General features: G+C 54.1%; 3 non-coding genes across 3 annotated transcripts; 2 read left to right on the top strand and 1 right to left on the bottom strand.

Annotated features, from left to right (window-relative positions):
• Positions 1 to 875: 875 nt before the first annotated feature.
• Positions 876 to 948, bottom strand: TRNAR-UCG (transfer RNA arginine (anticodon UCG)). The gene has a single exon. It is a non-coding gene; the product is annotated as a tRNA-Arg (tRNA).
• Positions 949 to 2,530: 1,582 nt separating this feature from the next.
• TRNAE-UUC (transfer RNA glutamic acid (anticodon UUC)) lies at positions 2,531 to 2,602 on the top strand. The gene has a single exon. It is a non-coding gene; the product is annotated as a tRNA-Glu (tRNA).
• A 10,126-nt stretch (positions 2,603 to 12,728) lies between these two features.
• TRNAF-GAA (transfer RNA phenylalanine (anticodon GAA)) lies at positions 12,729 to 12,801 on the top strand. Its single transcript has one exon. It is a non-coding gene; the product is annotated as a tRNA-Phe (tRNA).
• The last annotated feature ends 5 nt before the right edge of the window (positions 12,802 to 12,806 follow it).

Below are 12,806 nucleotides of genomic sequence, written 5' to 3'. Positions count from 1 at the left end.
ACTAGTGCCGTGAAGTCTGGGTATAGAGAAAGAGTCATTCCTTGGTACTGCAGATTTTCCACTTCCCTAGCCTTTCTCAACGCGACATCTCTATCATGATAATTCAGCAGGCGCGCGATGATGAGACGAGGGGGGGCGCCAGGAGCAGATCTGGGGGCCAGGGACCGAAGAGTCCGCTCCACCGCAAACTTAGTTGACAAACAATCTCTGCCAAAGGTGTCTACCAATAAACGTTCAACATAGGTTTCCATGGGGCCAGTATTGTTGGACTCGGCCACCCCCGCTATGCGCAGATTGTTTCAACGTCTCCGTGCAGTGCTTTAGTGAGGGACTCTGCAGTGCTTTAGTGAGGGACGCTGTAGTGATTTAGTGAGGGACGCTGTGCTATGCTTTATTAAGGGACCCTCTGTAGTGCTTCAGTGACGTACACTGTGCAGTGATTTAGTGAGGGACACCGTGCAGTGATTTAGTGAGAGACACTGTGCCGTGCTTTAGTGACGGAGGCTGTACAGTGCTTTAGTGAGTGACACTGTGCCGTGCTTTAGTGACGGAGGCTGTACAATGCTTTAGTGAGGGACACCATGCAGTGATTTAGTGAGAGACACCATGCAGTGATTTAGTGAGGGACACTGTGCAGTGATTTACTGAGGGACGCTTTACAGTGCTTTAGTGAGTGACACTGTGCGTGTTGAGAAAAAGAGTTACAATTTAGGAATTTGCAGAAAGTTTATGTATTAAGTGAGGTTTTGTTTGCATTTGTCAGAATCACCACTTCCTTAGTAGCATCCTGCATAGATTTAAAATCAAAAACATTGAAATGTGCGCAGGATTGTAGATTTCATAAAATGTCCTTTCAGTAGTAGGTAAAAGAGCCCCGACCACGAAGGGACTCGAACCCTCAATCTTCTGATTCGAAGTCAGACGCCTTATCCATTAGGCCACGCGGTCACCATGTGAAACCACCGCAAGTGCTACTCGCGGCTGCCGGGAGCATCCGTGGCCCGTGGTAACTGTCCATGGAGTACGGAGAGGGGACTCTCCGGGCGCTGCACCTTCTACTCACAAGTACTTGTGTACAGGCGCTATGTGTGTCCGCTCCACACCGGTGCGTACTTTCCCCTGCTGCTAGAGGATCAGAGGTTACGTTTTGATAACCCGTCCTTGTAGTGTGTGTAGTATTTCTGAATGGGGCTCATTGTCGCGTGTGATCAAGATCACAAGGGCAGTTTGTTGACTTCCGCTCTCCTGTGTATCCGTTTTGTCTCTATTCTTTTATTCTAAGTCTGTATTTTTCTCATTCTTTTCTCTGCCTGTCTTATTCTTCTTTTCAGCCCAGGGCCGGCTTTAGGGCGGTGCCAGCGGTGCCACCGCACCGGGTGCTGGCTTCCTGGGGGCGCCGTGTTTGAAAGTTTATTATGCTTTTGAAGCACCTGCTGCAGTATTTCATTTCCCCGGAAATGACCAGGCCTCACATAAATGTCAAGAAAACTCGTGTGATTAATTATCTTCCTGGAGAGAGATCAGCATTTTGTATAGTTGAGGTTTTGACTTCGGTGAAGTTAGTGCAGAGGGTTAATGTGCCTGCTGCAAAGAACGTGTACCAAGTAGATTACAGAGTGTGTATGACATAAACAGATCAGCAGGTTACTGCTTTCAAAAGAGGCATCCTTTTGTTACTTTCAATTTATAACTTAAAGTCCTAATATAGGATAGTGAGCTATTAACTTTCATCCTAGAACTGCACGCACTGCAAAGTATACATTATTAGAACATTGATTAATGTTGCAAAAAGGGTTAATTTGGCTAGGAATCCATTCTTATTATTAAAGGAAACTCCCAACTATGCTGTTTCTTTTTCGGCTCTGAGTTTGTGCTTCTCCACACCAAGCACTCTTAAACTATACTGCCTACCAGTATGGATGACATGTGACTCCTACACTTTTAGTCCTTTGGCTTATGCAACAATTCCTATACACTGATTTACACTCGTATGATGGATTGTCTCTGTGTAATGTGCGTGTGATGCAAAGTGCTCGAACACCCTACACTGGTATGAGTGGCGCTATATAACTAATTCAATGCATCTGAGAAAGTGTGGTTATGGAGACTTGGTCACTGTTAAAGGGTGCTAGTGAGGGAATCAGTGGTGGAGGTGGTCATTGGGGGGGGCGCCAACAAACATTGTCGCACAGGGCGCAACCAGCACTAAAGCCGGTCCTGTTTCAGCCTCAGTGGTTTAGGTGCTCGTCGCCTCTGTTTAGATTCCTCCCTCGCTGACCCTCTATCTTTGGTGTTTCCTTCCTCCAAGGCGCGTGTTCCTGCAGCAGTCTGCGTGTTTTATTCCTGTACAGAGCGGAAATGACCAAGCTGATCCCACACACCCTGACTCAGAGCAGCTGAGTTTATCTCTATTCCTTGCTATTCTCTGTATTTAGAAAGTCGTGGTTCATTCAACACTGATGAACACACTACCAACAGATACGGTCGTTTGCACTACAAATACTCTGAGCCCAGGCAGCAGTCACATGCCTCCCATATGGTCTAGCGGTTAGGATTCCTGGTTTTCACCCAGGCGGCCCGGGTTCAACTCCCGGTATGGGAAGATCCAGTTTTGCTGTTACATTTTTAAGAATACAAACGGTTTACACACATTTTAATTTATTTTATTTCCACTTCCTTCACTCTGCATGTTTATACCTTCGGCATATTACCCAGAAACCACCGCCTATAACCCTAACTGATCTCCACACCCCTTTCCTGCACTGTTGTGAGTGATAAAGTGAAGGAGAGTTTCACGAGAGGAGCCGCTGATCACTTCGTCCTCCCAGAGGCGCCTTGAGGTTTGTCTTCTACCCTCCATCACCCATCCAAAGAAGGCACCACGCAGGCCACGACAAGGGTGAACAGTCGCTTTTTAGTGGCATGAAAGAACGGCCCTGTCACGTCTCACACAATAGTATTCACAGAGGGTCCTGGTCTGTGTTTATTGTGATGGTTTGTGGAACCTTCAGACCTCTAGGATATTGGGGGATGTTGATCTCAGCTAAGTGACCTCGAAGATTTACAGGAAATGACGATCAACACAAGCAGCAATTCAATCAGAAAATTATAGATCCGACAAGCGAGGAGACTGTGGGATCAGAAATTGAAAATCAATAATTTATATATACTTATTGCATTTTTTGGGGGGGCAGGAAAACTAGAAATGACACAGGTGAAGGTGCACAGTCACCAATATATCGCTCAAGGGTAAAGTGAAAAAGGCGCGTAGTATGTTACACATGAAGATGGCGGTAAAATCAAGTATTCTCCACTCTACAAACGTGTCCTCGAGGGTTTGTGGGAGTCCAGGGGCAGTGGGCGAATCCTCTGGACTTGAACAGCATTGGATGTTCAAGATACTCGTTTTTAAATTGATAAAATTCCTCTTGTGGTCAGTGTGACAGGGTAGAAAGTGGTTTTAGAAGAGTGAGGGTGTGATGCAACCTTACCGGACACAGACTCACGTGTAGACAATCTGAGAGGCAAAGAAAATGCATAGTACCCCCAGGGGCACCCCACTGTCCCCCCTCCCCCAGAATAGGTTACCCAATGACACACACAAGACAGTTGGTGTTGGGTAACAATGCTGCAGGTTTATTACATAATTCCAGAATATGTAATGGGTGGGTTATTTTACGGGCGATCCAAGGGCAAGCAACCAACTGGGTCGCCTGCCCGCCTGATGAGCCGGGCAGCGCGGGAGCGATGCCCGCCGTTGCTGCCCTCCAGGTGATTCTTTCTACTATCACGTGCCGTTGGTAATTCTACTCACGCCCCCCCTCTCGGGGCGGAGCGTTGCATAGCAAGCCCCCGGTTGTTCAGGCCCACAACCGCCCGCAGGACTAGCGGGGCGCCGACACGGCTTCCGGGACCTCCCTTGAGGCTCCTCGGTTTTCGCTCAGGCACCCCCTATGGTGCCGCGCAGAGGTACCCTTTGTACCGGCCTGCTTCCAGATCGCCCTGTAACTCCGCCTGCAACGAAAAAAGAAAACATTACAACGCTCAGAAACCCCCCCCACCCAACGCCTACGCCGGGTAAGCGGTAGGGAGGGAAATGGCGAGGTGGGCGACAAAGAGGTCGCCAGGAGGGTGGGGGAAGGCTAAATAGCCTCCCCCTCACACCAGGGCCAGGAAGTGACACGCATTGCGCGTCACCTCCGGCCAGCCCGAGGAGGGGGGCTCCGGTCTGCGTCCCCGCCCCCCCCCAGTGGGAGGGGGTGTGGAGGGGTGACCGGTGCCCCGGGGGCGCTAAGGCGCCGACCGCTGATTGGCCCCCTGCGGGGGCCGCGGTCAGCGGCATAGTACCCCCAGGGGCACCCCGCTGTCCCCCCTCCCCCAGAATAGGTTACCCAATGACACACACAAGACAGTTGGTGTTGGGTAACAATGCTGCAGGTTTATTACATAATTCCAGAATATGTAATGGGTGGGTTATCTTACGGGCGATCCAAGGGCAGGCAAGCAACTGGGTCGCCTGCCCGCCTGATGAGCCGGGCAGCGCGGGAGCGATGCCCGCCGTTGCGGCCCTCCAGGTGATTCTTTCTCCGATCACGTGCCATTGGTAATTCTACTCACGCCCCCCCCTCTCGGGGCGGAGCGTCGCATAGCAAGCCCCCGGTTGTTCAGGCCCACAACCGCCCGCAGGACTAGCGGGGCACCGACACGGCTTCCGGGACCTCCCTTGAGGCTCCTCGGTTTTGGCTCGGGCACCCCCTATGGTGCCGCGCAGAGGTACCCTTTGTACCGGCCTGCTTCCAGATCACCCTGTAACTCCGCCACAGCCCTGGAGGCGGCTCACCGTCGCAGCCAGGGCCCCCCACCAACCCGCTATAGTCTTACCTGCAACCTCTCCTATCTAGGGCTTCCTGCAACTAGCTGGAAGGGAACCCTCCTAGCAGAAAGAAGAGTTTGAAATTCTGCCACCTCATGACAGTGTGACAGCGCTAGCCGGACTCAAACCCTGTGAGATCCCTTATGTCCACAGGCCCAAGACTTACCAGTGAGCTATAGCTCCTGGTGTTGTAGATGGCCCCATCTATGTCCCCAAGGCCCAAGACGCTATCCTAACCGGATAGGGTCCGCTGCAGGAGAGGACCCGATGGGCCTGGGGAGATGTGCCAAGAACTATTTGCCCCCCATGCGGGCAGGTTACCCTCTTCACAATTCTGGGCCTGCCCTCTTTGGCTATGAAGGCGAGAAGGGTTTTACTTAACCTTTGGCCAGTCCCCTCTGATTGCTCAACCTGGAGCACAGGAGTGCTCCTGGCTGCCAGCGCGTGACCATGGGCAAGGGTGACTCTTGCCCTTGCCCACCATCCCTTATTCCTTATGGGAATTATGCCCCTACAGATCCCTCAGTGATGAAAACCCCTAGGTATACCAGCTACGGGAATCTGTCTGGCTCAAGCATTGCGCGCTGTCAGCAAGGTTCAAGCATTGAGTATTGACTAAGTCCTACTTCGCCCCTCTCATCATGCTCCTCAGTAGGAGGGTGGCGGGGGGGGTGCACCCCCCCACAAACCCAGAGCATCCCCAGCGGTATCAAATTCCTGCTCTGTTGAAGTAGAGATTTAGTGCACCCTGGGCGTGACAAATGTACTATTGACATAATGTCCCCTTGTGTTTGCCCCGCTGACACCCCAGTTATTGGCACAGCAGCACCCTATGTTGGCAGGCAGCGCCCTTAGCGCGTTAAACTGGTCCGTAAACCCGGATCCCAGTCTCCTGCAGCTGCCGTACGCGACCAGTGAATCCGGTGGGGGATACCCGCAACCGCAATGGTCCTCTAGACATCCGGAAAAGGCCCTATTTTACCTGGGCCTATCTACAAATGATGGTGGTGTCACCGGGCTGTAAGGCCAGAGGCCCGCCTATGGAGCCTATTTAATTGTTTTGCTACTCGGCCCCTTTATGGGTAGGCCTCGGAATTAGGGCAACGCGCGTGCTCCTAGGGCACGGAGTTGCTGGAGAGCAGATGCCTGTTACCCACACGCTGATACTTTATCTGTTGCTGACAACAACAACAACGACACACGACCCAAGCCCCCCTTCAGCAAAAGGTTGGAGACGAGGGACACGTGGTCACGTGTGGTCAGGATCGGGCAGCGTGACCCTTGCTGTAAATAGCACTTTTTTAACACGCGAACTCGACCCGAAGGTATAGCAGCGCTGTGCATGAACACCATATTTACACCCATATTCGGGCACGAGAGTGAGATCATACGGCGATATTCACTCATTTACCCAGCGTCACACACCCAGCGCGAACTCGATCCGAAGGTATTGGCGCGCAGTTCCTGAGCACCGTATTTACATACATAATTGGGCACGGGGAGATTAAGTGATCTGCCCGGCGTCACAGCGCGACTCGCCCGACGGTATATGGGGCCCAGTCCGTACGCCCCGTGTCTACATACATGTTCGGGCACGGAGTGGGATCATGAGCCGCCAAAACTCGCGACCCTCGGGGGCCCAGGTGGACCAGGCCCAGCAGCACGCATGCATATCTGGACATGGGGTGATCAGTGATTTGCCCAGCGTCACAACCACAGCGCGAACTCAATCCGAAGGTAATGGCGCGCCGTTCGTGAGCACCGTATATACATACATCGTCGGGCACGTGGATATTAAATTATCTGCCCGGAGTCACGGCGTGATCCGCCCGAAGGTATTGGAGTGCAGTACATGAGCCCCGCATTAGCATACCTATTCGGGCACGGTGGATTAGTGATTAGCTCAAACCGTAATGCGCGCGAAATTATTAGAGCACCGGACAAGAGCACTGACCAAATAACCCATTCGGGTGCAGGGGGTGTCGTAATGCCCGGAATCACCTGATGCGCGCGAATGTGGGCACGAGCAAATTCTTGTGAATAATACATGCACTTGTATCATGTGTCTGCATTATAGGAAGCCAGGCCATACATGTTGCAAATTTATCTAGCGTGAACTCGACCCGAAGGTATTGGAGCAAAATCTTGTGCACAATGCCTGAGCTTGTATCAAGTGTCTGCCTTATAGGAAGCCAGCAGATACATGTTGCCTATTTGTATAGCGCGAACTCGACGCCCAAGGTCTTGGAGCGCTTTACATGAGCACTGTATTTACATTACACCATGCCGGCATGGGGAGCGTAAGCGAGTCGTACCATATAACACGATCCCCGTGCCAAATCACGCGAACACCGCACCAGATTAACCATTGAGGTGCGGGGGGTTTAGTAATGCCTGCAATCGCGTAATGTGAACAATGCATGTACTTGTGTCATGTATCTGCCTTATAGGAGGCTCGCAATTACATGTTGCATATTTATATAGCGCAAACTCGACCGGAAGGTATTGGAGGCCTTTACATGAGCACCGTAATTACATTACACCTTCAAGCAGGGGGTGCTTAAGAGAATCGTACCATATTACACGCTCCCCGTGCCAAATCACGCGAGCACCGCACCAGATTAACCATTGAGGTGCGGGGGGTTTAGTAATGCCTGCAATCGCGTAATGTGAACAATGCATGCACTTGTATCATGTATCCGCCTTATAGGAAACCAGTAATACATGTTGCATAAATATATAGCGCGAACTCGACCCGAAGGTATTGGAGCGCTTTACATGAGCACCTTATTTACATTACACATTTAAGCACGGAGAGCTTACAAGATTCGTACCAATTGTCCATTGAGGTGCGGGGTTCAGTAATGCCCGCAATCGCATAATGCGGACGCGACCTCAAGGGGCGGAACCTCACTTCCCTAAACCAGCGTCCAGCTCGCAGTCGTCGGACTACCCCACCTCTGCAGGTCACCACGCCTACCGCCCGCAGCCCACTGCATGCCCCCCCCGTCCTCAACGGCAGCATAGCCGACGGGAGAGGGGGGCGATAACCTTATCCAGGGAGCGCCACGGGGGTTGCACCGCCCGCGACCCGCGGGTACCCAGGCAGCTCCCAGCCTTGCAGTGCTGGTGTATTAGGGCCGTGACCCGACTCTAATCTCCTAACGGCTCCCCCGGCGCAGGGTGTGCGGCTTCTTTGCCGTCGCACCCCCATTCATTTACTTTGCTCGCGAGGGCCGCCGCCATTGAGAAGTATGCCCCGCGGGCGAAAGGCCGACGGACACACGATCGATAGAGTGTGTAATGAGCGCTCTACCCTACACTGAATCACGCTGCAGCGATGCTTGGGCAGGGGAAGGTTTAGACCTTGCCTGCAAAACCCCCTGAACCCTAGTTCGATGCGGCCGCCAACCTCTATCTCGCTGCGGCCGATGCATGGGCAGGAGGAGGTCTGGAAGGCATTGAAGTGCTTTAACTAGTACAGTGTTTATATTACGCATTCACGCATTCGGTGGCAGCGCATCCATTGCCCAGGACCACGCGGCCTGCCGCATGCCCCCCGCGCCCCCAGCGGCCGCGCACCCGAGGGGGGGGGCAAATGCCTTCTCCCTAAAACAAGCATGAGGAGGCAACACGGGGTCGGAATTGCCTTTGCACCTGATAAAGAAAGTGCATCCCCACTTGCCCTTGCTTACCCTGCTATAAAAAAGCGCGAATGGACACCCTACACTACAACACAACCTCATTTATCAGGCCCAGTTTGCTAACTGGGCACGGGCTGTCAGTGTGTGCATCGCCGTGATACCGACCAATCAACCAAGGAGCCATGCACTGGGGCTCTTCCTGCCAGCTTGCAGGACGTGAACAGACCCACGCAGCCACCGGTGTCCTTTCCGCGACGCAGCTGAGCCCGATCTGTCCCAGCGCGTGTCTGTCCGCCTCGTGTGGCAGAGAGCGCCCCCCAGCTATTCGTAGTCGGGGACTCGGACTAAAGATGTGGAACAGAGAGATTTGTTCAGCCCTACGCCAGCCAGACCCAGCCGGAAGGACCAGACCTGGCCGGGTGGGGCGATGGGGTGCTAGCCGCCCAATCCGTCCCCGGCGCCATCGACATCAGAGACACATACTCGGGGAGAGCAGGGTACGCGGCGCAAAACCGAGGGGCGGAGTCAGACCCGCATATGTGGGAGCGCACTGGCTTTAAAGATTTTCGTAGTCGGCAGGATCCGAAACTGCGTGGGGAAACCCCAATACATTTCTAGTCTATCGCCTTAACCACTCGACCACGACATTAAAACATTAATGCGCGCTAACGTAGTGGAGCGCCGGACACGAGCGCAGTGCCAAATTCACAATGAGGTGCAGGGGGGTGTTGTAATGTCCGGAATCGTCAAATGCAATGAACTGCCTATATAGGCAGCCCGCAATTACATGTTGCATATTTATATAGCGCAAGATCGACCCGAAGGTATTGGAGCGCTTTACATGAGTGCCCTATTTACATTACACATCCAGGCACTGGGCGCTTAATTCAAAATACAATATTACGTGATCGAGTGTACCAGATAACACGAGCACCGCACCCGATTATCCAGTGAGGTGCGGGGGGTTTAGTAATGGCCGAATGCGGACGCGACCCCGCGGGCCGGAACTGATTACCCTAAACCAGCATCCAACTCGCAGGTTACAACGCCTACCCCTTGCCCCTGCTCGCCTCAGCCCCAGCCCCCCACGACAGCGCATGCGCTGCCCATGAGCACTCAGCCCACTGCAAGCGCCCCCCCGACCTTGCCGGCCTCGTAGCCGATGGGAGGGGGGGCGATAACCTTCCCAGGGAGCGCCACGGGGGCTGCACCGCCCATGACCCGCGGGGATCCAGGCAGCTCCCAACCTTGCAGTGCTGGTAGTAGGGGGGGGGGGAGGTTGGGTTGGGACCGGGAACCCCCGCCACCGTCGCGGACGGGGGAGCCGTTATTCGAGTGCAGCACTGAGCACCATGCCTGCATGCACATTCAGACCGGGGAGAGCAAGTGACCTACCAGAGACGCAGCGCGACATCGACCAGAAGGCACTGGCGCCGCCCACGAGCACCGTATCCCCGAGATGCAGCGCGAACCCCTGAAGGCACCGGAGCGCCGCGAGAGAGCATCGCAACCACATACATAGCCGGGCCCAGGGAGGCTAGGCGAGTCGTCCGGGGCCTCCGCGCAAACTCGAGACCCAGTGCCCCGCCTCGCGCCACGGACTTACTCCGGCCTGTTTTGCGTAGTCATCAACCCATATAAGAATGTATCCATTTATTCAGAGGAGATTGTGGACCTGTACAAGGGCAAAAACGCCAAATTACCCTTTGAGGTGCAGGGTGTGTTGTAATGCCCGGAATCACTTAATGCGCGCGAATGTGTACACGCGGAAAAACTCGTGAACAATGCCTGCACTTGTCTCATGTATCTGTATTCATAGGGAGCCAGCGAATGCATGTTGCATATTTATATAGCGCGAACTCGACCCGAAGGTATTGGAGCAAAATCCTGTGAACAATGAATCACTTGTATCATGTCTGCATTATAGGCAGTCAGCGAATACGCGTACATGATGCATATTTGTATAGCGCGAACTCGACCCGAAGAAATTGGAGCGCTTACATGAACACCGTATTTACCTTACACATCCCAGCACTACAGGCGCCCCTACCATAAGACTGCCTGACTTCGCGTGGGCACGCACGCACCCTCCCCCATGATACTGCATCTTTCCTCGGGCTATCGTTGCAGGGGGGGGGTGCCGGCATCAGTGGCCTGCAAGCGCTGAGGCTCGCGCCCGCACCCCCGCACGTTGGCTGTACACCAGACCAAGCGGCCCGCACCGCACCCTCGGCGGCACCCGTTGCCCAGGACCACGCGGCCCGCTGTGTGCCCCCCCCGCTCCCTCAGTGGCAGCGTAGCCGACGGGAGGTGGGGGGGCCAGCCGCTCCCATATACCCTTACTTGCGCGATGGCAGAAAAACAGTATTTGTTAAGTGCGAACTTATCACGCCTAGGGGTTTCTACGCGCTGGGGGCCGTCGGGGACATTAAGCGAGCAATTGCCCAGATTCACACGGTGCTGGGCTGTGCAGCCCGCCTGTGCTGGAGATCGAACCCTGATCCCCGCGCTCGGGAGTCGGCCGCTCTGGCCGCTGCGCCACACCCCTCTCTCCGCTATGACACATTCATTTTTGTTAGGCACGGGGAGATTAAAGGAAGCAGCTGTTTGCCGCTCGCCCTGTACCCATGCGCTGCGTTATCGCAAGGCAGAATCGGAAGCCCGATGCTCCCTGCAACTGAAGTGCCACATGGATTTGCCCAGCATCACGGAACGTTTAGCGTGATTGCCGAGACTCGAACAGCCACCGTGGCTTTGACGCTGACGAAGCGTCCTATCGAGCCACAACGGCCCAACTTGCGGCCCCCCCCCCGCCCGTGGCCATCCGAGCCACAGGGCCCCGTCGACCTGGTACTGCCCAGGGACGGGGCCGGGGCGGGAAGGGTAGAGCAAGACTCACCGTTGTTCATGTAACCTTATGATGGTGGTAGGGCCGGGATCGCAGCGACGAAGCGAGGACGACGACCGAAGATGCCGGAGACTGCGACCGATCAAATGGCGAGGTGGGCGACAAAGAGGTCACCAGGAGGGTGGGGGAAGGCTAAATAGCCTCCCACTCACACCAGGGCCAGGAAGTGACACGCATTGCGCGTCACTTCCGGCCAGCCCGAGGAGGGGGGCTCCGGTCTGCGTCCCCGCCCCCCCCCCAGTGGGAGGGGGTGTGGAGGGGTGACCGGTGCCCCGGGGGCGCTAAGGCGCCGACCACCGATTGGCCCCCTGCGGGGGCCGCGGTCAGCGTCATATATCAAGAGTCCACTCTGGTCCCTGCCAGCGCCTGGAAACCCCCACGGGTGACAAGAAGCGCTCTACAAATCTACTGATTGATTGATAAACATGAACCCCTGAGCTAGAAAGGGCACTCAGGTGCTATAGCGCTTCGGGAACATGCAAATAGTGGAAATACGCTGCATACATGCAGTCCTGCACAGCCATGTGCTGCTCGTGCTGAAAAAACGTATTTTCTGCCTGTCCAGCAGTGAAATTAACAAGATATTATCATTATACACAATTATACAAAAGTTGTACATTGTCACCAAGAGTGAAGTGATGTGATTGGAAGAGTCCCAATGATGGGGGGTCCGCAGTGATGTGAGGAGGGTTTAATGGATTTTATGGAAGATGTGGTATAAACTGAATTGTGTTTTTAATGTTTAACACTTTATCATTGGATGGTTGATACGTTTTTACGCTGGAAATAAACCTATTTTGAAAATAAAAAAGCAGCTTGATGTAGGGTATTCTGTAAAGTAATGGACTCCAGCCCCACTTCCCCCTGCAGGAGCAGGATCCTGTTTGTGGTCATGTGTGTGTTCTGTGATTCATGGTCCAGGGAGGCACGTGCCTCTGGGTGTGAGTTCAGAGCAGCCGCCCAACAGACCCATTGCTAACAACATCCACCCATCACAGGCGGGTCCCGGTGCCAGTGATGGTCGATGGCTCTTTAGGGTGGGTGCAGTTTTACCTGCCTGGATTTGGTTGAGTTTTGAGAAGAGTCACGGCGTCGATGACGTCACTGCTTAAAATGCCAGCTGCGTGTCTGGTCTTCAGTGCTGGGAGGAGAGCAGCGCCCCCCAGCGAGGCTTCTCTCAGTGTGAGGGCGGAGGTGATGAGAGCCCTGGACGCCTGGTAATAACCCCTGTAAACTCACCAATAATGCAGGAAACCTCCAGGGTCTGTGGAGCCAGAGCGGCCACACGCTGGGAACAGAAGCCGCCGAAATAGCTCAGTTGGGAGAGCGTTAGACTGAAGATCTAAAGGTCCCTGGTTCGATCCCGGGTTTCGGCAGATAC

This window comes from Triturus cristatus, chromosome 4_1 (assembly GCF_964204655.1).
Source record: "Triturus cristatus chromosome 4_1, aTriCri1.1, whole genome shotgun sequence".
NCBI lineage: Eukaryota > Metazoa > Chordata > Amphibia > Caudata > Salamandridae > Triturus > Triturus cristatus.
Note: the sequence above shows the minus strand (reverse complement) of the source record. Positions and strands in the feature narration are given on the sequence as shown.